The following is a 21,926-nucleotide window of genomic DNA, read 5'->3' as shown; positions in this document are numbered from 1 at the left end:
AGTACATATGCACTATAGCAAAATCTTACTGGCTCTCCCCATCTCAGTCAAAGTGCTACTGTGTAGGGAAACACAGGATTCTGGTATCATTAAAAAATATAAGTACACTAGTCACTTGGAAATATATTTGTGAATTTCTATGAGTACATAACTGTGTTAATGGATGTTATTATATCTGCTTGTAAACTTTATTGAATGACAGTTGTGTGTTTTGCTTAGACTGGTGCAGGGGCTGACTGGCAACTTTCAGCCCAGGGGGCAATTACAAACCATAGTCCCATGGTGCAGCCACTCGGCCCCCCTCCCACTCTCTCTCTTTCCGGCCGCCACCTGACCCCCATTCCAGGCTGAAGCTCCGCTTCAGGTACTCTCTACTCACCGGCCAAATCTTGTTTCCTGACCTGGCCAGCAGGGGCGGTTGGGGGGAGCTGGAACAGCTCGATCGGGGCTGGCCAGAGGAGAAGAGTCTCCAGTGGGGCATGACACCAGCCTCTGCTCAGACACAGCTTACACCACCCATGCTGTGGGGAGGACTGCGCTATGTCTTTGTCTTTATCCCGCACTCAGTAGGTCAGCGGTGGGGACTTTTTACTTCTTTTCACCAGGAATCCTTTAGGCATGTCTGTGATAGAAGCGGTGCAGCCTTTTTATGGGACATCAGAGTGGCCGGGGGGGGGGGGGGGGGCAATTGCCCCCCTGCCCCCTGACCCAGTCCTCCCCTGGACAGGTGTGATGGTAAAATATTTTTAATTTGTAACAGCCTAGATGAGAGTACTAATAATCATGATATAGGAGACAGAAGACTCCATTTGCATCTTTTAAAAACCTTCTATGATGCGGTTCACCTGCAGTTTTTAGAAGGTGCACCTTCAATAGAGATGAATAGTGCTGCATGACTATTCTGATGACAAATCCATCTAGAAGTAGATTTCTCTTCCTTTTGTATATTTAATTTGATGTGATGGTGAAAGCAGAATGAAGGGGGTGACTCCCCAACAAGATGAGGCAGGGACAGTGATATTGGTTCCCTCCTTGGAGCCTCAAAGCCATGAGAGTAATCATTGAAGCTAGAATTCACGCCCCCTGTGAGTCACAACTCTCCAATCAAAATAGCTCATGCTCCATGCTGATTGGAGAGCTTTACCTGGAATTCAGCAGGGGCATGTCCGATCTCAGCAGAGAGACCACTGTGTTAACAGGGAAAGCCTTTTTTACTTAAGATGTGACTGTTTTCTAAAGAACATAAACTGTACAAGTTTTTAAATCTTTTGTTTTGATGCACCTGGAATATATTTAGCTGATACAGAATGTTTAATTGAGCTGTAAACATTTACATTATTATTGTAACAGGTTAATTAAATAGTACCATGTCCAAAATTCCAAAGGACATCAAAACTTTACCCTAAAAAAAAGGTTTATTGCAACACTCCTTCAAATTTGGAATAAAACCTATACACCGATTTTTCTTATACACAAGTAGGTTTACAGTTACAACACACCATAGGGGATCTGAGAGTAGCCATATCTCACAAGCAGTTATATTTCAGTAAGGATAGCTTGGAATCTATTAAACCCCCCAGTAGTTCAGTGTAATACACAGCAAGCATTACTGCTGTGCCACACCGCTGGCGCATGAAAGTAGGCATATTTTAGAAGCAGTTATAGCTTGAAAACAGTAACAGCTGTGTAGGGAAATCTAAGAAGCGGCAATATCTCATAGGGTTGCTTTATCTTTGAAGCGGTAATATCTCAGTAGGGATACCTAACAAGCACTCATATCTGTGGCTTACTATCTTATAAACAGTGGAATGGTGTTCACTGTTTTGATATGAGGTTGCTTGATCAATGCAGGATGAATTTTGGAGTAGGGAGAAATATCTAAAATGAAAGTACAAGTAAAAGATGATGCAGGCCATAGCAACCAGCCCAATATTTTGCTTTTGAGTAAGGAAATTATTGAAATAAAGGTTTTGGCTATCACAATAATTATCTCATTAGAATGAGGGTAAAGTGCCTAAGGTAGGACAAAAAAAAGGGGAGGGGCTGCACTAAAGAATTGTTTTGAAGGGTCGCTTTTGCATAAAAGTTGTATAGCATTTAGTATATGAATTCCTTATTTTGCTATTATTTATATTTTTCTCTATAGTTACATGCAGACAAAGCTGGCCAAAATATCAGTAATAAGGGTTGATGAAAACTACCACACTGCCTGGGGTGCTTAAAGCAGAACTAAGTGACAAAAATTGGTAGTGTTTTTATTTTGGTAACGCAAGAACATGGAGGGCTCAAGGTAAAACGGAAAGTTTTTAATAAATAAAACAGCAATTCTTTACTTACAATTAGTTTAACATCTGTGAACAAGCAAAGGGTCTCAGCAGGGTAATGTATGAGTGGCACCCAGAGATTTCTTAGCAACCATCGAGCTGTACGCAGTAATCCTGGCACTGGAGCACTGGGCCCACTGAAAAGATAACACATGTTACGTATGGCTGCTAGAGTCCCTTCAGATGAGAGTGCTTCCTGGGCTTCCCAAGGCCTTGTTCATATAGGCGTACTTAAGTATACACCAGTACAAAGAGCTGTGTTTGTACAGAATGCACAGTTGTTCTGTTCATCCGTGTGCAGGCAGTCCCATTCAGGTTAGTTGGGATGCAGTGGCCACATGGACACAGCCGCTGCTCCCAATTTGACATCTGTGTAGGTGTGTATCCCAAAACACAGACAGTGTGGGTTTGGGGACATGCACCTACTTGAACCCACACCTGTACCTGCACCCACACAGATATCATGAATGCACCCTCTACGTTCCACTCTCATCACCAGTGAGGACCACCCTTACTCTACTAGAGAAGCTGCAGATTTTTTTTTTTTACCCTATACCTAATGGATGAATATTATGGTTAATATGGATTATATGGATTCCAGGACTGACTAGGCTATAATGGACACATGTACAGTGCGCTGACATAGGATATTTTTCAGAGTATTTTTTGTAGAAGAGACATTGTATGCTAGCAGTTTTTTTTGTGTTCAGTGCCTGAGGCACATGTATAGTGCAGGGTACACTCCTGGACCATTCCCACCATCTGTAAGACAGAGTGGAGCCAGAAAAGGCGATCATTTAAGTCCAGCATGCACACACAGGAGTTACATCATCAGTAGCTGCCCAATAGCCAGAGAGAAAACATACTGATTGGAGAGCGGTGAGGGGAAGGATAAAGCTGACAGTGCTGGAAGAGGACAAACTAGGCAAGTCTGCAATTATATGTTCAGCATACTTTCACATTGTGGCAAAAGCTCCTGCAGCACCCCCTATAGCAGGGGTAATGAATTAAAATTCAAGGAGGTCCGGTCACTAAACTTTTCTTTGGGCCGAGGTCCAAATCTGAAGTCTGTGCTATAACTCAGAAAGATGGGCAAAACAAAACGTGTCCATCAGCGTTGCTCTTAACATAAAATATGCCCATTAGAGTGCCCCTTAACATAAAATGTGTCCATCAGCGTGACCCTTAACATAAAATAAGGGGCACGCTGATGGGGACATTTTATGTTAGGGGGCACTTTGATGGGCACATTTTATGTTAGGGGGCACTCTGATGGGCATATTTTATGTTAAGGGGCACTCTGATGGGCACATTTTATGTTAGGGGGCACTCTGATGGGCAAAACAAAACGTGTCCATCAGCGTTGCTCTTAACATAAAATATACCCATTAGAGTGCCCCTAACATAAAATGTGCCAATCAGAGTGACTCCTAACATAAAATGTGCCCATCAGCGTGACCCTTAGCATAAAATTTGCCCATCAGTGTGCCCCTTAACATAAAATATGCCCACCAGCGTGTCCCTTAGCATAAAACGTGCCCATCAGGGTGACCCTTAACATAAAATAAGGGGCACGCTGATGGGCACATTTTATGTTAGGGGGCACTCTGATGGGCATATTTTATGATGGGGGCACTCTGATGGGCACATTTTATGTTAGGGGGCACTCTGATGGGCACATTTTATGTTAGAGAGGCACTCTGATGGGCATATTTTATGTTGAGGGGCACTCTGATGGGCAAAACAAAACGTGTAAATCAGTGTTGCTCTTAACATAAAATATGCCCATTAGAGTGCCCATTAACATAAAATATGCCCATTAGAGTGCCCCTTAACCTAAAATATGCCCATCAGCGTGACCCTTAACATAAAATAAGGGGCACGCTGATGGGCACATTTTATGTTAGGGGGCACTCTGATGGGCACATTTTTTTTATGGGGCACTCTAATGAGCACTACAAAATATGCCCATCACTTTCAAAACCTCTCATCAGCTTTAAGTACAGCTATGAAACTGGGGACCACATTGCTTTTTCCCCTTGTGCTCCACATACCTGGAGCCAGTAGCCAAGCCAGGAGCCGCGAGCAGCAGGGGGGCGGGGCGCGCACATAATGTCACGCCCCAACTCGCTGCCCGGCTGAATGGGAGCCGCAGTCAGGAGCAGGGGGCGGGGCACGCACGTGACGTCACACCCCTACTCGCAGCCCGACAGGACACCGGCTGGGAGTCAGCTGGTGTTCCGCAGTTAAGAGGGGGTGTGGCGCACACACAGCACGTCACTGGTTGCTGGGACACCTGCGGTCCCAGCAAACCAATGACTGATAACAGGAGGCGGCCTCACGGTCCGGGCAGAAGCATCGTGCGGGCCGTCAATGGTCCGCGGGCCAACATTTAGTGACGGCTGCCCTATAGTTTCACTTTAAAGCTGAACTTAGGGTAAAATTCAAAACTATCCTTGTAATTGGACTCTCCACCCCCCCCCCCCCCAACTGCAAGAGTTAAAAATTCATTCTAGGGTACCATTAATAAGCTTTTTAATAAGCTGCTTTTTTTTTGTTTTTTAATCGTTCAATAAGGGACATAGTGTTGGAAGGAAGCCTGGCGTGTGTAGTTTTGATTTTCACCTGTGTGGTTACTAGGGATGATCGAACGGTTCGGGTCGACCATCGGATCGACCCGCACATTGACTGTTCGAAATTCGGCCGAATTCCGAACTTTTTGAGGAAAACATTTCGGAATTCGGCAAGCAGAATCAACCAAAATGCAATGGGACAGGAACTGGGCTTTAAAAACCCGTGATTGGACCAGAAACATCAGTAAAAGCCAATTGAGGGGGCAGGAGGATGCTAGGAATGTGATTGGAGTGACTAGGGGGTCCAGAGGCCAATCTGTAGTGAATACGCCCCCCCAGTATATAACATAGCCCCGCCAAATCTCTAGCACTGTAATACAGGGGCTGTGAAAGAGAGTGGAAGCAGTTCTGTTACTCCTGCTTCAAAAGTGTCTGGCCAGGCCAGGGTCCCCCATATAGATCCCCCTTTACAGCAGGCCAGGGGAGGTCCCTCCTAGATCCCCGTTTAGAGCAGGCCAGGGCAAGTTCCCCATAGAGCCCCCTTTAGAGCAGGCCAGGGCAGGTCCCCCATATGGATCCCCCTTTAGAGCAGGCCAGGGCAGGTCCCCCATAGATCCTCCTTTAGAGCAGACCAGGCCAGAATCCCACATATAGTTCCCCCTTTAGAGCAGGCCAGGCCGGGGAAGGTTCCCCCATAGAATAGATCCCCCTTTACTTAGTCTTCTTACTTTTACCCTTTTTTCACCTGTATATAGAATAGACTCCCCAGGTTTTCCTGCAGAACCACACTCCAGGCTCTTCGGCCTCTCCCCCTGCAAAGAATATATTATATATCTTCTTCCCATCCGCGCTACAGCCTATATACGGCTGCAGCGCGGACTCGAATTTTCGGGAGGCCGTTTTTAAACGGCCTCCCAGTGACACGCCCCCAGCGCGCTCCCGCGAGCGCGCTGCGGGGAAAATCTGTGTCGGCCGTGTCCCTTGGACACGGCCGATCACAGATCGTGGTGAATGGCCAATCACAGCGGCCATTCACCACGTGATCGGGCCGTCCAATGAGCGATGATCTCATATGTAAACATATGAGATCATCTCTCATCGCCGGCGCTCCTTCCTCACACGGAGCCTGCAGTGTGAGGAAGGAGGGGGAGCCTCACAGCGCCGGGGACACAGGAGAATGTAATCAGGGCACCGATCACCAGTGCCCTGATTACTGAGGGTAAAAACACACACACAGTGCCCCCCCATCAGTGCCCACAGTGCCCGCCATCAGTGCCCCCCATCAATGCCCACAATCAGTGCCCATAGTGCTGCTAGTCAGTGCCCATCAGTGCCTGCTCATCTAGGCACTGATGAGCACTGACTGGCAGCACTATGAGCACTGAGTGTGGGCACTGATGGTGCTGCCCATCAGTGCCGCTCATCAGTGCCACCCATCAGTGTCCAGTGCCATCCGCCAGTGCCCATCAGTGCAGCCTATCAGTGCCCATCAGTGCCGCCCGTCAGTGCCGCCTCTCAGTGCCGCCTCTCAGTGCCCAGCAGTGCCACCTCTCAGTGCCCAGCAGTGCCGCCTATCAGTGCTCATCAGTGCCGCCTATCAGTGCTCATCAGTGCCGCCTCTCAGTGCTCATCAGTGCCGCCTCTCAGTGCCGCCTATCAATGCCGCCTATCAGTGCTCATCAGTGCGGCATATTAGTACCTCCTCATCAGTGCCCATAAGTGCCACCTCATCAGTGCCCATAAGTGCCACCTCATCAGTGCCCATCAGTGCAGCCTATCAGTGCCCATCAGTGCCGCCTCATCAGCGCACATCAGTGAAGGAGAAAAATTTATTTTCAAAATTTACTCGCAGAAAATAAGAAAAACTTTTTTTTTTCAAAATTTTCTGTCTTTATTCTTTTTTTTTGTAAAAAATAAAAATCCCAGAGGTGATTACATACCACCAAAAGAAAGCTCTATTTGTGTGAAAAAAATGATAAAAATTTCATATGGGTACAGTGTAGCATGACCGCGCAATTGTCAGTCAAAGTGTGACAGCGCTGAAAGCTGAAAATTGGCCTGGATGGGAAGGGTGTTTAAGTGCACAGTAGGCAAGTGGATATATACAGTACACATATATTTTTCACTCAACGAGTCCTCCTTGCTTCCTTCTCCTCCTCGGCTTAGGCTGCCTGCCTGTTCTCCAGTTCTCTCTCCCTTGCTGGGTGGCTGCTACACAGCACAGTCCCTCCCCCGCACAGTCCCACAGATCACTCCGCACGCAGGCAGGACTCCACCACCACTCCTCTTGAGTGGGCAGCGCAGGTCTGATCTACATCTCTCTCTACACAGTACACAGGAGGGACTGGAGTCGAGCTGCCGAGCAGAGGCCTGAGCCTTCACATCGGAGGGTGAGGGAGGAACAGTCTCAGTGATTCAGAGAGCAGCAGACTCAGAAAAAGTCAGCAGCAGCCCCAGTGGACCCTGCAAGGACCGCTCACGGAAACCAGTGTCCTTGTGCGGACAGCTTGCCAATCCCTGATTCCAGGGGAGGGCTTCTCCCCTCCCCTTGCGGACGCCCATGGGTATAGCTCTGCATAGAAGCCAATCCGCTCCAGGTTTTTTGTCAAAGGTTAATTGAACAAGCTGAAGTTAGAAGCTGATTTCAGTTAGAAGCTGAATTTTAGAAAACAAACCCCAATGCATCTGTTGCAAGCACTTTGGCAAACGTGACTGAGACACTTTTTAAAATGTGTGCCTGCACCCATACATTTTTTCCTCCACTTCTCCCAACCTTCGGCCTAAATGGAAGCACCACTGGCTCCTTGCTAGAGGCATTCTTCCTTATTGCTACCTACAGTGATTTGGTCACAGAAGGTCTATCCTGTCCTGCTCCTGCATCTGTGTTACATGAGTACCTTATTGGTTTAGCTCACTTCCATACTAGCAGTATGGTGGATCAGAAACACAAGGGCACTAGCCCTATGGGCCTGTCCTGTTCTTTCTTTCCAAGACAGAATGAAGTTATACTGATTGGTTGGCACCATCACATGGCTGCTTTGACTGCTCTGACAATCAAAATTACTTTGATCTGTACCAGGAGCCATACAGAAGGAAGAGGAAGAACAGTGGGGGTTTCAAACTAGCTGCATGAACACTGACAGCTCATCACCCACAGAGGTAAATACAGCAGGGATCAGAAGGGGATTAGAAGGGTGTAGGGCGTTCACACTTCATTTTTTTTCTGAGAAGGGGAGTTAACCCTTGAACTATACCATCATGGTCTTTATTGATGTGATACATACATGATCAGAAATGGAACCACCAGCATATGCATTCTCTGAGTTTACCAGTCTAGACTCTCTTTGAAGTGCCCAACCTATCAAAACCTTCCTAGTACACTTTTTATTACAGCCAGTTCAGTATGGTGACGTTACAAGTTTTTTACCCCCCCCCCCCCAAACAGTATCCTATCCTATAAGGAGGTATTTGTCAAGAAATGGTCCCTCACCTTTGGTAGATCTGGCCATTTCTTGCCCTAACTGTCCTTGTTGAGGACATTTCAGTATTTAACCACTTAAGCCCCGGAGGATTTGGCTGCTAAAGGACCAGGGTTTTTTTTGCGATTTTTTACTGCGTGATTTTAACGGACAATTGCGCGGTCGTGCGACGCTGTACCTAAACGAATTTGACGTCCTTTTTTTCCCACAAACAGAGCTTTCTTTTGGTGGTATTTCATCACCTGTGCGATTTTTTGATCACGCGCTATAAACAAAAAAAGAGCGTAAATTTTGCAAAAATAACAATATTTTTCACATTTTTTTATATGAAATTCCCCAAAAAAAAAAGTAAAAATCAAAATTTTTTAACATTTTTCGGCCAATTTGTTTTATGCTACATATGTTTGGTAAAAAAAATCGCAAAAAGCGTATTTTGATTGGTTTGCGCAAAAGTTATCGCGTTTACTAACAAAGAGAAAGATTTTTGTCATTTTTGGTGTTTTTTTTTTTAACGCGTAATGGCGGCGATCTGCGATTTTTTTTCGGTACTGCGACATTGCGGCGGACAGATCGGACCCTTGACTGACATTTTTGACACTTTTGGGGTTACCAGTGACATTACTACAGTAATCAGTGCTATACATATGCACTGTTACTGCAAAAATGACACTGGCAGGGAAGGGGTTAACTTTATTGGACAGGGAGGGGTTAAGTGTGTCCTAGGGGCGTGATTCTAACTGTGTAGGGACATTCCTATTGGTGTAAAAGCAAAGATCAACCGTTCTACATAGTAGAACGGACAGATCTTCACTTTTACACAGGAAGAACTGACAGGCAGCTTGTTTACACAAGCTGCTCTGTCTTTCTCCCTTCACAGGAGCGATCGCAGTGTGACTGGCGGACATCGAGTCCGCCGGTCACACGCACTGACTTGCCTGTGAACGAGCCGCGGCGGGCGCGCGCCTCGGCGGGCGCGCGCCTCGGCGGGCGCGCGCCCGCCCGCGATAGGCTCGCAAGTCAGTGACAGGCGAGTGACGTACCGATACGTCACTCTGCCTGGCCGGGGCTGACCGCCGCAGTGTATAGTCGTGCGGCGGTCGGCAACCGGTTAAAGCAGAACGTTACTCTATCAGTCAACATTGACAATTTTAATCCTCATGCTGCTAGCATTAGTAAATAGATAGGAAAGTATATCAGGAAAGTATATCTAATTTACTTGTTTTAAACTTTTTTTTTTTTTTTACATTTCTTTAGTTTGTGTAATACATCTCAGGAGCCTACAGGAGGGATAAGGGGTTTTATTAGCTAAGCACACCAGTGTAGACCTGTTTGATAAAAGACTGGAAATCCTGTCCAGTGATTTAATATTAAGTGGCCATGGGACTTTTTTGAGGAACATCTATGCAACAAAATACATTAAAAAACAAATGTAAAAAATTTGAATGTCAACATTAAAAAGTTAAAAGTTTATCTTTACAGAATCATAGAGAATGTTAGAATGATTTGCTGTTATCAGTCTATTTGACATAGCCATAATTTCACATATTATGACAAATTCTCATAATTCAATTCCAAAATGTTATAAAATTAGGTTTAATCTTTTTTTAATTGTAAACTTTCACAAGTACAAAAAAGAGAACACGTACAGTTAACAAAAGACAAATGTTGCAAAATTTAATGAAAAGATAGAATGCATCATAAATCTCAACTTGTTTTGTGAACATTATTTCACTTTATCAGGAGTAGATGCTACTGACAGGGTGGCTATAAGATAAAAAAATACAAGTTAGAATTCTATAATAATTTTACAGTCATAAATTCATCTGTGCCACTGGGTGTGTGTGCCATGACGTGTGATGTAACAGCTTTGTGACATTGCTCACACACACATTGCATGACGCCAACATGCCACCAAACGGTACATGGGCTAGTGCAATTTTTTTCTCTGTAATGACAGGTTCTTGGTGTCCTTATGGCACCTTTTTACATGGCATTAGGAGGAGTCCAAGGAGTAAAATGGAGATTACAGACAAGAGGTATCTCTCTCTGTGGTCATCAAAAATCACAGAGCCCCCACTTTTACATGTAAGAGTTTAGTGGTTTTGCATACATGCCTGGATTGTTTTTTTTTTTGGATTCTTGGGTGATGGGTGTTTCATGGTGATGTTGGTATCACGTCTATATCTATTTGTCTTGCACCTTTGTTGCAACTCTGTCAGAAACTATCTGTCTTGGTTACCGGTGCAGTTTATGGTAAAAATACTTGTCGCTTATTTTGCTATTTTTTTTTTACTTATATCATTTATATTACATTACACTATAGAATTTCTTTTAAGACTTTTCTGCACTCTTTTCTTTGGGTACGTTATAGAAATCCCACAGATTATTTATTTACTTACTTATTTACCCTTATATTTTTCATTTATTGATTATTATATATGTCTTTGTGGGTTTTATTGGCATCATTGTGGGCTTCAATGAATTGTAATGACATCTGTGCTTGTCTGTCATTCCATAGTTTTGCTGGGCCATATTTACCACAGCTCTTGGGACAGACGCCTTTAGTGATTACCATCCAAAAAGTGCTATAGCTTTTATTTTCATTCAGGTAGGATGATACATCCACCTGTTTTGGCTTTAGTTCCATTTTAGCAGATGAGATGTAGAAAATATATATTTAGCATTTTTAAAAAAGAACAATTACAGTGCATGTCTGAAATGTTGGTAACCATTTAAAAGAGTAACCAAAAATGGAAAAATACACATTTACTGCTTTCTACACATATAAAAAACCCAGGGCCATCTTGCACAAAACAGGGCACCTGGCAACTATGCATGGAACAGGGCTGTATCAGATGTTTGGTGAATGATAGGAGACATAGGACATTTGTTCACTGATGAGTGTGATATATAATAACAAATGATAGTTATTGATATTTTTTTAATTGCATGCTGATCCCTTTTATATTTTGTTTCTAAAGAATTTTGAAAGATCTGTTCATTCCCTTTTTATGGTACTGGTGGCCACTTCTGTGATGATAATGTAACATAAGTAAAAGGCACCTTTAAAGCAGTGGGCATGTACTGTACATGTGCCCAGTACAGAACAGACTCTAATATGGCCCTGATTAGTGCACTCCACATTATTCTACTTTATTACAGGAAAGAGAATCGTCTCATTTTAGCTTTTGAATACACAGATTTGCCTGTCTAATATGGTCACAAAAATGCAAAGTGTAAACTTGTTCCTTGCTTTTACCTTCTAACACAGTTCAAAATAGTTTTTTTGATAGACACTCTTTTTCACTTCGCTTTTACACTTTTTTGCCTTTGTGCAAACATTGCTCTTTTGTTTCCATACTTGTGAATCACTGTATCACAGACAACCATACCCACCAGTTCCTTTCCATTAAGAGTTTACTGTATAGTTAATTCTTCTGCTACAATCATGTACACCAGTTTTAGGCAGAAGCCATATAACCCAATAGTAACACAGTTTTGTTCTATGCAATCCAAAATACTTGGAGCAAACTAATGCAAGCATGCACATACTAAAGAGTCTTGGGCGTCTGCAGAACTTTTTTCAGGGGTGGGGCATCATTTCAAGGTAACCCATGCTCTGCCGCTTTTCGCCCCCATTGATCCCCTTTTAGAGCAGGCCAGGCCAGGGTCCCCCATAGATCCCCTTTAGAGCAGGGTCCCCATAGACCCCCCTTTAAAGCAGGCCAGGCCAGGATCCCCCATAGATCCCCCTTTAGAGCAGGCCAGGGTCCCCATAGATCCCCCTTTAGTCTTACCCTTTTCCCCTATATTCCCAGTGCTACCAGGTTTTCCTGCACCACCAGATACTCCAGGCTCTCCCTGCAAAGAATATATATATTTAGCCAACATGTCCCCCTTTATAGCACACCAGGGCACCTATAGATCCCCTTTTAGAGCAGGCCAGTGGCCCTAATAGATCGCCCTTTACAGCAGGCCACTCCAGGGTCCTCCATAGACTCCCTTTAGAGCAGGGTCCCTTTATATCCCCTTTAAAGCAGGCCAGGCCAGGGTCCCCCATATAGATCCCCCTTTAGAGCAGGCCAGGGTCCCCCATATAGATCCCCCTTAGAGCAGGCCAGGGCATGTCCCCCATAGATCACCCTTTAGAGCAGGCCAGGACAGGTTCCCCATAGATCCCCCTTTAGAGCAGGCCAGGGCAGGTCCCCCATATTGATCCCCTTTTAGAGCAGGCCAGGGCAGGTTCCCCATAGATCCCCCTTTGGAGCAGGCCAGGGTCCCCCCCCCCCCATATAGATCCCCTTTAAGAGCAGCTCAGGCCAGGGCAGGTCCCCCAAAGAATAGTTCCCTCTTTACTTACTTAGTCTTCTTACTCTTACCCTTTTTTCACCTGTATATAGAATAGACTCCCCAGGTTTTCCTGCAGAACCACACTCCAGGCTCTTCAGCCTCTCCCCCTGCAAAGAATATATTATATATATACAGTACACATATATTTTTCACTCAACGAGTCCTCCTTGCTTCCTTCTCCTCCTCGGCTCAGGCTGCCTGCCTGTTCTCTGGTTTTCTCTCCTGCACTGGGTGGATGCTGCACAGCACACTCCCTCTCCCAGACAGTCCCACAGATCACTCTGCACACAGGCAGAACTCCACCACCATAATATAAAATATAAATCAGCGCAACCAAAAGTATTCCAGTGATTAAAAAATTCCAGTGATTAAAAAAAATTAAAATCATTATATATGTGTAATTAATAATATATATAAAAACAGGCAGCTGCTGTAACTAAGTATGTTTTCAAAGCATACAATAGACCAATATAGAATCAAGAAAGTGCTGCGCCGCTTATAGCAAACTAAAGTGCATCAAGTAGTGAATAACTACAATATAATTATCAAAAATAAATAATGTGAAAGAATATGTAAATAATAAGAAAAGTCCCAAATAAAGTGAAAAAATTTGCAAAATATTGCTGATCCTGTGTAATCCAAAAAAGTGCCAGTGCAGTAATAATCACTCCAATAATAATCTCATATTGTGAAACAGTATGTCAATTTTTAGAAAAGTCCCAATAAAGTACAAAAAGAAAATGTGTATATATTGCATAATAAATACCGGAGTGAAGCAGATATAAAAAATATACCAAGGACATCATATTGCAATGTAGATTGACTCACTATCCAAGCACCCAGAGGGTCCTGAACCAGAGAACAACCTGGAACCTCCCAAATCGCCCCACCGCATTTGAAACATAGACTGATCTTCTAAACCTTCCGGTTCCCCAGGATCAAACTGTCTCTACCAAAATCCCCAGACCTCATCTCCCTATACATTCCCCTGGGGTAGGCTTCCATAACTAGTGAAATTATGCAGAGTGCAAAATCTGGTGCAGCTGTGCATGGTAGCCAATCAGCTTCTAACTTCAGCTTGTTTAATTAAGCTTTGACAAATAAACCTGGAAACTGATTGGCTTCTATGCAGAGCTGCACCTGATTTTGCACTCTCCAGTTTTAGTAAATCAACCCCGATGTCACTGATGCTTTCTGTTAAAACCCTATTGTTCCATAGCACCACATACAGCTTAACCACTTGCCGACCGCCGCACGACTATCTACGTCGGCGGTCAGCCCCTCACAGGCAAACTAACGTAGGGCTACGTTGCTTGCTTGTGAGGGTCTAGGGAGCGAGCGCGCGCCCCCGGGGGCGCGCTCCCGCTCCCGCGTGGTCACGGACCCCCCCGCGCGTGTGACCAGCGGACCCGATGTCCGCCGGTCACTCGGCGATCGTCGGGGGAGAGGGAGAATGTCAGGCAGCTTGTGTAAACAAACTGCCTGTCATTCTCCTCGCTGCAAAGACACTGATAAAACGGATCTGGTATGTAGATCCGTTGATCAGTGTCCTTACAGCTAGAGCCACAGCCAATCACAGTAGAAACCACGCCCCTAGGGACACACACAGCCCCTCCCTTCCAAATAAAGTTAACCCCTTCACTACCAGTGTATTTTTACAGTAACAGTGCATATGTATAGCACTGATTACTGTAGAAATGTCACTGGTAACCCCAAAAGTGTCAAAAATGTCAGTCAAGGGTCCGATCTGTCCGCCGCAATGTCGCAGTACCGCAAAAAAAATCGCAGATCGCCGCCATTACGCGTTAAAAAAAAAAACAACAAAAATGACAAAAATCTTTCCCTTTGTTAGTAAACGCGATAACTTTTGCGCAAACCAATCAAAATACGCTTTTTGCGATTTTTTTTACCAAACATAGGTAGCATAAAACAAATTGGCCGAAAATTTTTAAAAATTTTGATTTTTACATTTTTTTTGGGGGGAATTTCATATAAAAAAATGTGAAAAATATTGCTATTTTTGCAAAATTGACGCTCTTTTTTTGTTTATAGCGCATGATCAAAAAATCGCACAGGTGATCAAATACCACCAAAAGAAAGCTCTGTTTGTGGGAAAAAAAGGACGTCAAATTCGTTTAGGTACAGCGTCGCACGACCGCGCAATTGTGCGTTAAATTCACGCAGTGCCGAATCGCAAAATACCCCCTGGTCGGAATGGGGGTAAAATCTTCCGGGGCTTAAGTGGTTAAATGCATCTCCACTGTGTTCTGGCATCACATCACAGTTAACTTAAATATAGCAGCAGTTCCCCAATCTGATTTATTTTAAATTGGAAAAAAAAAAAATAAAACATTTTAAGGTAATTTTGGCTGAAACCCCTGATTTTTATTATCAAGCAGTAACAACAGATCTAAAGCTATAGGAAAGTTTACTCTTAAAAAATAAAGGTAACGCTCCCAACATCATACTAATTGGGCAGTAGCAAATCAGTTTAATATTATAGTTTGTGAGCTTCTTGTTTGCAGTACCACACTACATTATCATAAAAAGTTTATTAAAATTCCAAAACAGAGTACACAAAACATTTAAAACCCACAGCTCTGTATTTCCCAAACCCCCTTCATCCCTGTATCCCCATTATTCCAAAAATATTTAAAATATAAGACAATATGCAAGCACTTGAATATGCAACAAATAGAAAGAGACCAGGCAGATTTTAAATTGCAGTAAAAGGTGGAACGTCAACAACCATAGGAAGAAGGGCAGGCTGTATAAAAAAACATAGGGGATATTTACTAAAACTGGAGAGTGCAAAATCTGGTGCAGCTCTCAGCTTCCAGGTTTTATTGCTAGAGCTTAATTGAACAAGCTGACAATAGAAGCTGATTGGCTACCATGCACAGCTGTATCGGATTCTGAGTGCACCAGTTTTAGTAAATTCCCCCCTTAGTGTAGTATCCTGCCCCTAGGTCCCCAAATTATGAAAGCCTAAAACGGAGAGGTAGAGGTGCTGCTGCACTGAGGTAATAGAAGGCTAGCATTACTGATGTGACCTCCTACTCCTACCCCTCTTCCACATCCTATTCCTCTACCTCACCCTTCTATGGTTTGTGGCACAAAGACAGGCTCTGGAGATCTAGAGTTTTTTTTACCCGACTAGTCTAGGCTAGTCCTGGATGATAGACTAGGCTCATCATCCAGGATTCCTGCATTATTTTGGCCCAGTTAGAAAAGGGGACTAAAATGGTGAGCTGGGATGAGGCAGAGATCATGAGAGAGATACACAATCTCTCTTGTGACCTCATACATAGCTTGTGGTGCCGCTCCAAGTAGGAAAAGCCTTAGATCCTTAGGGTTCCTGGGGTGCTGGCAATATTCATCCATACTGATCCAAAAAGCAATCAATGTGTGGGGATCACCTTTCAACCCAAACAGCCCATGTAATCCAAAAGTGAAAGGCAGCTCATGACTAAGCCCCAGTGGGCACGGGCAAAACATGTCAGGGGGAGTGGCTTAACAGAGACCTGCAGACTGAGGCTGTGTTTAACTTTTGGATCACATGGGCTGTTTGGGTTGAGCAGCAATCCACACACATCTCTCTTTTGTTTCTGCTAGAGCACATACTGCAAGGTTTAATTGATGGGATTACTCACAAAAAATCACTCCAACTGCTCCCATATTAAACACAAAGTTTCTGGTCTAGATGGTCCCACGTAGACAGTCCCGCTCTCCATAATTTTCATAACTTTTTCATTATTTACATATTTTTTAAATTTTTTTAAAATCCACAACTTAAGGTTTGCAGAGAAATGTCATATCATAGGTAAACAAAGAGAATGGTGCCCTTGTATTATGTATGGTGAATAAAAAGCTCTGTGGCCTTGGTGGTCCCACAGTAACATGTATCTACATATCACAATTTTATAAAATGTATTTTCATTTTTGTCACACAGAGCAGCTGAGCGCAGTGTAGTCCATGAGTGGGAAACACTCTGCTTTAAGGGGAACAGATGATCGTGGGCTGAATTGAAACTGTATGTAGCATGGATTACCAAACAAGCTTAGATGTAAGTGTTGCCATGTTTTGTTAGTTTTGGATGCTAGAGATTAGCACTTTGGGCCCATTCACACCACATGCAGTGCAGTGCTTTTTTCTGCAGCAAAAATGCTTGGAAAGTAGGTTATATGGGTTCCAATGACATAATTCAAACTGGGGCAATGTGTTCCAGTGCGTTTCAGTTCAGGAAAAAAATAGTACAACGCGCTGCATTTTTTCCTGCACAGAACTGTACTAAAACACAGTAAAAAGCATCCAAATGCATCAAAATGCTCTGGACCCCAGTACAGTGAAAAATAAAGAAAAAAAAGCATCTGGAATGAATCCGGAAATGCAACAAAAATGCCCTGGAATGCATTAAAAATGCGCATTTAGAAAGTCATCCTGAACACGTTTTTGTGGTGGGAACAGGCACTTCAGAAAATACTGTATACAGTGAGCCATGTTGCCAAAGATACTGAAAAATAGATTTAGAGTTTACATGCACTTTAATTACTTTGTAATCTGTTTCTTTTTGTGTTCTTTGATGTCCATTTGTCCTATACACATAAAATTAAGACTATAAAGAAGGTAGGTCAGTTTAGAACTAATCTGGTGGTTTTCAGAACACATGTGATTCACACCAAACTTTCAATATCAGCAGATATGTGCTTGGAAATGGTGGCATGGTCAATGTGGTTATGATCCTTACATCTGTTTGTGTTTGCAGTCTTTACGTGTTCACTTCAACTGTCTACCACATAAAATGGAAATAGAAGATATCTGGATGATTAATATCTGGCCATCTCATGTGCAGCCTGCTCAGTTACAGATCTAAGTTCCTTAAATAGACATGGGTGACATTATCTGTAATAGTTTGGTCAGTCTATTTAGCAGGGGAGGACTGGGCCAGGGGGCAGGAGGGCAATTGCCCCCTGGGCCGCTCTGATGCCCCGTAAAAAGGCTGCACCCCTTCTGCCACAGACATGCCTAAAGGATTCCTGGTGAAGAAAAGTAAAAAGTCCCTCTCATTGACCTACTGAGTGCTGGTTGAAGACAAGGACATGGGTGGTGTAAACTGTGTCTGAGCAGGGGCATGTTCCTGGTCCCACTGGAGACTCTTCTACCTCCGGGCCAGCCCCAACCAAGCTGTCCCAGCTCCCCCCAAACACCCCCTGATGGCCAGGTCGGGAACCTGGATTCAGCCAGTAGGTAGAGAGTACCTGGAGCAAGACTTCAGCTTGGAATGGGGGTCAGGAAAAGGGCGGGAAGAGGGAAAGTGGGAGGGGGGGTTGAGTCATTGCACCATGGGCCTCTGGTTTGTACTTGCCCCCTGGGCCAAAAGTTGCCAGTCTGCCCCTGCTATTTAGCACCATACTGGTGGAAACAGATGAAGTGCTGCCTATGTTACCCACCATTGTGGCCACTCATGTTGCCACTGTGTTTTTGAAAGTGTCTAGTTATCAGTCCTGTAAGCCAAGCCAGCTACAATGATATGATGGTAGAAGAGTTTCCTAACTCCAGGAGTATTCGACCAATTTTATTCATTAAGAATGAAAAATAATAATATGTACACCCAAATATACTTTATAGACACAACGTCTGGTGTTGAAAGGGTGTGATGAGTTTGGACCAAAGCGGAGACAGATATGTTTTACCATGACAAGAACTGAGGGTGGGAACATAAGGAAGAGAGGGTGGGGGGTGTCTTCCATCCGAAATACCAACCCTCCATAAATCAAGCTCATTTAGGCAATTTTTATGGATGTAAATCTATAAACTGTCATGTCGGAATCACTGAGAACATATGGTGTATTTCACCGACCAGATTGCTACTCATAAAATCTAAAATTGATAACCAGTAAGAAAAAATAAAGAAGAAAAAAACACTTTTAATTCTGTCAAGTTTCCCTTGCTCTAATCTTTCCCTTCCCTGTCAGGTTTCTTTCCTCTTATTTATTAATATTTACAAGGTGACCATTCTCAAATCATGTTAGCGCTAGTTATTGTCACATAATATTACAGGGCTTACAACAATAACAAAGGTCTGATTACCTATGACCTAATGTGTTCAGGAAATTAATGTATAGTATTATCAGAAGTTATTTGGGGCAGCAATGTCCCAATAAAGACTGGATAAGGTTTATGGTAATATAATATGGGAACACTGTACATGCATGCTGTCTGCAAAAGTGTGTGTATAGGACAAACCTTTCAAAAAAAGATGATTAGCGACCCGAAACAAGCATGCAGATCGTGAATTTGTGACTTCGCTGGCTGCATGCTTATTCCATGTCAGTGGCTCCTAAAGTATTAAAGCCAGAAGACCAGTGTGACAGCCAGGCAACTACCATTTTATCAGGCGACCAGGAATGACAGCCTTTGTAAATCTCTCATAACAAATTTTCTTTAACCGCTTGCCGACCGCCGCACGACTATTTACTGCAGCGGTCAGCCCCTCACAGGCAAAGTGACGTAGGGCTACGTATCTAGCCTGTGAGGCTCTAGGGAGCGAGCGCGCGCCGCCGGGGGCGCTCTCCCGCTACCGCGCGGTCACGGACCCCCCCGCGCGTGTGCCCGGCGGACCCGATGTCCGCCGGGTACTCGCGATCGTCCATTACACCGGAAGAAAGGCAGGCGGCTGATGTAAACAAGCCGCCTGTTATTCTCCCCTGTGTAAGAATGGAGATCATACGGTTCTGCTATGTAGGACCGTTGATCTCTGTTCTTACACTAGTAGCCACAGCCAATCACAGTTAGAAACACGCCCCTAGGACACACTTACCCCCTCCCTCTCCAATACAGTTAACTCCTTCACTGCCAGTGTCATTTTTACAGTAACAGTGCATATATATAGCACTGATTACTGTAGTAATGTCACTGGTAACCCCAAAAGTGTCAAATATGTCAGTCAAGGGTCCGATCTGTCCGCCGCAATGTCGCAGTACCGCAAAAAAAATCGCAGATCACCGCCATTACTCGTTTAAAAAAAAACAACAAAAATGACAAAAATCTTTCCCTTTGTTAGTAAACGCGATAACTTTTGCGCAAACCAATCAAATTACGCCTTTTGCGATTTTTTTTTACCAAACATATGTAGCAGAAAACAAATTGGCCGAAAATGTTAAAAAATTTTGATTTTTACATTTTTTTTGGGGAATTTCATATAAAAAAATGTGAAAAATATTGTTATTTCTGCAAAATTTACGCTCTTTTTTTGTTTATAGCGCATGATCACATGATCAAAAAATCGCACAGGTGATCAAATACCCCCAAAAGAAAGCTCTGTTTGTGGGAAAAAAGGACGTCAAATTCGTTTAGGTACAGCGTCGCACGACCGCGCAATTGTCCGTTAAATGCAGTGCCAAATCGCAAAATAGGCCCTGGTCAGGAAGGGGGTAAAATTTTCCGGGGCTTAAGTGGTTAAAAAATGTTCAAAGCATATCTAAACTCAGAAGCGAAAATGGCTGAGTTTGTTTTCTTTTTTTCTCGCTATTTTCACCTGGTGAATCCGCCTGAAAAGCATTTCCGGTCCTAGGGTGACCACGCTCACACACTGTATTGTATCTGTGGAGTAGCAACTATTTTACCCTAGGCTGCTCTCCTGATTTGGACTACAAACATCACCCCTTCATCTTCAATATATAGTGGGAAGGTATTTTATAGTTCACAGATGATAGATGAGAAGGCAAATACCATTGTTTGAAATTTCAGTTCAGGGGAAGTTACTAGGACCATGGATTTTGTGCAGTATCAACAGGAATTTTTATGTACTTGCAGAAAATGTATGCAGACAGCACATCTAAGAACTGGTAAACTGCACTATATTACATTTTTTTTTCTTGGATTTATATATAACTTAAGATACCATTTTGGTGTTATGTACAAATACACTATTTTACCAAAAGTATTGGGTCGCCTGCCTTTACACACACATGAACTTTAATGGCATCCCAGTCTTAGTCCGAAGGGTTCAATATTGAGTTGGCCCACCCTTTGCAGCTATAACAGCTTCAACTCTTCTGGGAAGGCTGTCCACAAGGTTTAAGAGTCTCTATGGGATTATTTGACCATTCTTCCAGAAGCGCATTTGTGAGGTCAGGCACTGATGTTGGGCGGGAAAGCCTGGCTTGCAGTCTGTGCTCTAATTCATCCCAAAGGTGTTTTATTAGATTGAGGTCAGGACTTTGTGCAGGCCAGTCAAGTTCCTCCACCAATAACTCGCTCCCCAATGTCTTTATGGACCTTGCTTTGTGCACTGCTGCACAGTCATGTTGGAACAGTAAGAGGCCATCCCTAAACTGTTCTCACAAAGTTGGGAGCATGAATTAGTCCAAAATGTCTTGGTATGCTGACACCTTAAGAGTTCCCTTCACTGGAACTAAGGGACCAAGCCCAACCCCTGAAAAGCAACCCCACACCATAATCCAAATGATTTTGAGCAGTACACAAAGCAAGGTCCATAAAGACATGGATGAGCAAGTGAGGAATGGAGGAACTTGATTGGCCTGAACAGAGTCCTGACCTCAACCTGATTAATTACAGCGGAGACTGCGAGCTGGGCCTTCTCATCCACATCAGTGCCTGACCTCACAAATGCGCTTCTGGAAAAATGGTCAAACATCCCATAGACACACTCCTAAACCTTGTGGACAGCCTTTCCTGAAAAGTTGAAGCTGTTATAGCTGCAAAGGGTGGGTCAACTCAATACTGATCCCTACGGACTAAGACTAGGATGCCATTAAATTTCATGTGCGTGTAAAGGCAGGTGTCCCAATACTTTTGGTAATATAGTGTATTTTGCTACAAGCATCTGACATCATATCCATTAATTCCATTGGACAACTAATAACCAGTCATTCTGTAGCCTAGATTAGGGGATAAAATGCAATGTTATAGTGGTAGTAAACTCTGTTTTACCACTTATACCTACCTGTAGGTATTGTGAATATCTCCTAAACTTGCACTATTTAGGAGACATTCAGAGTGCATGCAGCTGGTGACGTCACTGCTGCATACCGTGCTGGACCTTCAGAGCCCATGCCGTAAACGGCGGCTCCCGTTCACATGTGCGGGAGTGATGTCATTGCGCCCCTAGCCACTCATGTAGCCGGAGGCCATGTACCTGGAAGGAAGACCAGGGGAAGATGGAAGCCCTCTCGGA

The 21,926-nt window shown here is 43.8% G+C and overlaps 1 protein-coding gene across 2 annotated transcripts in view; it reads left to right on the top strand.

The window, feature by feature from the left end:
- AKAP6 (A-kinase anchoring protein 6) overlaps nucleotides 1-21,926 on the top strand; it is a 374,968-nt gene that overhangs the window by 247,545 nt on the left and 105,497 nt on the right. The window lies entirely within an intron of this gene.

This window comes from Pelophylax lessonae (genome assembly GCF_965119305.1).
Source record: "Pelophylax lessonae genome assembly, chromosome: 13".
Taxonomy (NCBI): domain Eukaryota; kingdom Metazoa; phylum Chordata; class Amphibia; order Anura; family Ranidae; genus Pelophylax; species Pelophylax lessonae.
The sequence above is the reverse complement of the archived record's forward strand: the minus strand, read 5'-3'. Positions and strand labels throughout refer to the sequence as shown.